The sequence below is a fragment of the Ambystoma mexicanum genome, chromosome 6p (genome assembly GCF_040938575.1).
Source record: "Ambystoma mexicanum isolate Mex_15411 chromosome 6p, UKY_AmexF1_1, whole genome shotgun sequence".
Classification (NCBI taxonomy): domain Eukaryota; kingdom Metazoa; phylum Chordata; class Amphibia; order Caudata; family Ambystomatidae; genus Ambystoma; species Ambystoma mexicanum.
Window position 1 is genome coordinate 144,696,654 of NC_090935.1, and position 4,671 is coordinate 144,701,324.

The 4,671-nt window shown below is 51.2% G+C and overlaps 1 non-coding gene across 1 annotated transcript; it reads left to right on the forward strand.

The window, feature by feature from the left end:
* The first annotated feature begins 1,615 nt into the window (after positions 1–1,615).
* Positions 1,616–1,776, forward strand: LOC138512582 (5.8S ribosomal RNA). Its single transcript, XR_011281383.1, has one exon. It is a non-coding gene; the product is annotated as a 5.8S ribosomal RNA (ribosomal RNA).
* The last annotated feature ends 2,895 nt before the right edge of the window (positions 1,777–4,671 follow it).

Here is a 4,671-nt window from a genome sequence, read left to right on the forward strand (position 1 = left end):
AAGATGAACCAAAGTGAAAGCATTTGCCAAGAATGTTTTCATTAATCAAGAATGAAAGTCGATCAGATACCGTCGTAGTTCCGACCATAAATGATGCCGACTAGCGATCCGGCGGCGTTATTCCCATGACCCGCCTAACAGCTTCCGGGAAACCAATGTCTTTGGGTTCCGGGGGGAGTATGGTTACAAAGCTGAAACTTAAAGGAATTGACGGAAGGCCACCACCAGGAGTGGAGCCTGTGGCTTAATTTAACTCAACACTGGAAACCTCACCCGGCCCGGACACGGAAAGGATTGCCAGATTGATAGCTCCTTCTCGATTATGTGGGCGGTGGTGCATGGCCGTTCTTTGTTGGTGGAGCGATTTGTCTGGTTAATTCCGATAATTAACGAGACCCCTCCATGCTAACTAGTTACGCGACCCCCAGCGGTCGGCGTTCAACTTCTTAGAGGGACAAGTGGCGTTCAGCCACACGAGATTGAGCAATAACAGGTCTGTGATGCCCTTAGATTTCCGGGGCTGCACGCGTGCTACACTGAAGGTATCAGCGTGTGTCTACCCTTCGGCGACGGGTACGGGTAACCCGTTGAACCCCGTTCATGATAGGGATTGGGGATTGCAATTATTTCCCATGAACGAGGAATTCCTAGTAAGTGCGGGTCATAAGCTTGCGTTGATTAAGTTCCTGCCCTTTTTACACACCGCCCGTCGCTACTACGGATTGGATGATTTAGTGAGGTCCTCGGATCAGCCCCGCCTGGGTCGGCAACGGCCCTGGCGGAGCGCCCAAAAGTCCATCAAACTTAACTATCTAGAGGAAGGGGGGTCCGCGACCCAGCAGACGGAAGGGGACGCGTCATCTCTCCTCACCGAGCCGGCCCCTGAGCTGCTGCGCCAGACGGGGGCGTGTTCCTCCACCCCGACCCACCAGCGGGCCGGGCGTCGGAGCGGGCGCACCCCGGTCAGCAGGGAAGCCCCCGAGTGGGAGCAGCCGGGAGCCGATGGAAGCCCAGCCGCTCTCGAGGGACACCTCCCCAGGGCGGACAGGGGCCCGGCACGCCGGGCGAGCCCTGAGCCATGGCGCAGCCGGGCATACTCAACGGGCGGGCATCGAGGTTCCGGCCGCCCACGTCCACGTGGGTGAGCGATGGCCAGGCCCGCCGGCGCAGCGGGCACCCTTCCCTCTCGACCAGGTACCTGGAGCTCGCCCCCGTGCAGCCCGGCTGCGGTTTGAAGACTCTAGCAGTCCCACCCAACCCCCGTGCCCGTGCCGACTCTGGCCCACCTTTCCATCCGGCTCCCTGCAACGGGAGTAGCAGAGGGGTCGGGCCGGGGGTAGGCCGTGCGGGAATCGGGCCGGGTGGGCCGCCGGCGGAGCGGCCTGCCTCCGTCACCGTGGAAAGCCCTGCCGTCGTGCAGGCTTCCCGGGCTGAGCGCCTGGATGTTTTTCTTAAAACCCCCGATGATCTCGGCCGACTCCCAAGTGGGGCAGCTAGACGGGGCACGGGCTGTGTTCGTCCGCGGCGGGCGGGACGGGCGGCGCTGCCCCCCCCTGGCCTCTCCTGCACCGGCAGGTTCGGGCTGACGTCTGAAACAAAACAAAAAGTTGCCTGTAACTCTTAGCGTTGGATCACTCGGCTCGCGCCTCAATGAAGAACGCAGCTAACTGCGAGAATTACTGTGAATTGCAGGACACATTGATCATCGACACTTCGAACGCACCTTGCGGCCCCGGTTTCAGTCCCCGGGGCGCGGCTGGGGCTGTCGCAGGGACCCCGTTCCCTTCGTCCCCCTAAGGTCAGACCCCGATCAGCACCACCGCGGGATCCCTCTGGACCTGGCCGCGTGGACCCAGGCGGCAGGCGGCGGGAAGCGGCGGCGGGCCTTGAAAAAGCTTGGCGTGCCTCCGCCCCACCCCCAGGGCACCGGGCCGTGCTGCGTGTGGCTATCTGTGGTGTCCCATGGCTGTCGGCGTGGGACGGCTGTTAGGACAGTTTTCCTGAAGTCCAACTAAGGGCTTTTTCAAAACCATTCAACTGAGGCAGTACAAGACTCCACTCTTAGTATAAGACTGTGCCACCTGAGTACTTTGTAGCGTAGGCAGAGCAGTCAGGCTTATCTTAGGAGGGAGAGAGGGCACTAGATACAGTACAAGTCAACATTGTAATACAAATGATCCAAAGAAACACTGAAACACTATGTATTGTAAAAATAAAGGATTTATTTAAATACAGGTAGGCCCAGATAAATCTAGGGGTTAGGTAAGTACTAACACATTATATGAAATCACAATATAAAACACAACACTATACTTGAAAGTACACAGACCCAAGTATAGACCTTATTTGGAACACCTAACAGTAGTTCTAGGGAAGTCAAAACCTTGTTATACACATTTAGTATAGGTCAAGCCTATTCTTTGGGACTAAAAGACCAATGGTTACTTTTAGATTACTTTTGGTAATACAAGGACAGTAGGCCCTTCCAGTTGTACAGGGACTCTTGGAAAAAATCACATAAACAGTCAACTGGACAATATACTTATGGTGAATAGTGAAACACTTATTCTAGGTGCAGTAAAAACCTATAACTACTTTTGTCATAACACACAGTTATACCAGGTGAGTAAAACCTAAGGATGTAATGTACAATTACAGATGCTCTGTAAATCAGGGAACCCCCAGGGTAACTTGTTTTGGATGGCACACAGCTAACACAAGATAAGTAAAACCCACTTACTTTAACTTCACAATGAAGGGGAAAGTAAAACCCAATGTCACGCTTTACTGAATAGTTATTCTAGGTAGGCAACAACCTAATGTAGACTTATTAAGGACAGGCTAGCAGCAAGTCAGGGGAAGCATGACCCAGTTAGGGGACACTCATACAGTTATCCTAACAGGACTAACCTGGTGATACCAACAGTTGGAGGACACTCATACAATTACCCTACAGGAATAATCTGGTGAAACCAACACATTACTTTTGTAAAGAGGCACAACCTAATCACAGGAGAGTAAAATACCTTCACATCTACTTTCTTTTAGACTGGTAAAACAGTGGCTAAGGAAGAAAAGATGTCAACCATACTTTTAAGAATAGTGCATCACAACATTCAAGATCAGTAAGAACTTTTGTAACTGTTCACTCTGAGAATTACAGTTACCCACCAACTCTTTACAAGTAAGTAAAACACTTGATTTCTTTTCTAGGCAGAAGTCCCAAACCCTTCAAAGTCTGTCCCTTAGAGCATGAGTGTTCTCAGTGGCAGAAGAGGGGTCACTAGGACTAGTGATCAACAGGCAGTGTTAGAATAAGTTCTTTAGTAGCAAAAGTCAGAGTTCCTTAGGAAACTCTGGAAAGGAAAGGCTTAAGGTAAGTATATACCCAAGCCAACACAGTACCTCAGCAATGAAGAAGAGATTGCAGCAGGGGAAATTCAGGAACTGCAGCCAAATGCCCGGTCAGTGGATTCCTTGTCCTGGAGACTGAACCCAAGACCTCTGGAGGGACTTTGCAGCAGTGATTGATGAAGAAGGCTCTAAGCAAGATTTTTCACACAGCTGAATGCAGTTCTGCGGGTTTGGCGCCTTTTCAAGGAGCACAGAAGAAGACAGAAAATCAAGGTTGAGTTCTCGTCGTTACAAAGGTCCAGCACTCTTGTGAGGGGACTTTTCGGACTCGATTCATGTCTCTGGAGATACACCAGGATGTTTACAAAGTTTCAGCGAGATTCGGAATTCGGAAGACCGTGCACCGCACAGTGGCTGGAGGTACAAGGATATTGGGGTATTGCAAGAACGCAAGGTCGCAGCAACCCGTGGGATGGCTCAAAATGCAGGTCGTCTTGAGTCTAGTAGGTCTCAGCAGGCTGTGGATTCGGGTTGTCGTTTTCGGAGACCCCCGGTCAATCAGAATGAAGGTCTGCAGCAGGCTCCGGTTACACAGCAGGCTCTCCGGTCGCTGGAAATCATTCCCACCGCTTTTCCTTCATCATCCTCTTCGGTTTTCTATTCCAGTGGTCGACATGACTTCAGCTTCCAGGTTTCCAGTATTAATCAGGAACTACAACACAACCTCTGCATTCTCTACCCGCATTTTACAAGAAAGGGGCGTTTGGCTGTCCAATCAGGACAGCCAACCCCCCACTGGGATTTGGCCCAGTTGAAGGAAGGCCTAAGAGAAAGGAGGGGGAAGTTTTGGACTCCTCCACCACTCCCTGTGCTTACAGACTGACTGGAGCCTGGGCGGGGTGTCCAGGGGACTCCCGCCAAAGACAAAACTCAAACAAAGGAATTTCCCACCCTGGATGTCAGGGGAAGGAACAAGAAATGACAAGAAACACTAAAATGGCAGAAAAAGAAGACAGCGGACATTTTGGTAAAATGAGCACCCTTAGGTGCCTTTACTGCAGCTGTGATTACAGCCCGCGGTAAAAGTGCACCGAATTAGTAAAAGGTATCACTGCCATCAGCCATTAAAGGTAAGCTTGTCACTGTAACAGAATTGTTAAAGTTTTAATGTAAAAGGGGATACATTGTATATCCCCAGCACTCCACATAAGGTGGGGGGTGCTGGTTTTCACAGAATAAAAGGTAAAAGGGATCCAAATATCCTTTTCTACCCTTGGGAACTGTAGTTCACTCAAGGTTAGCACAAGAAAGTTAAAT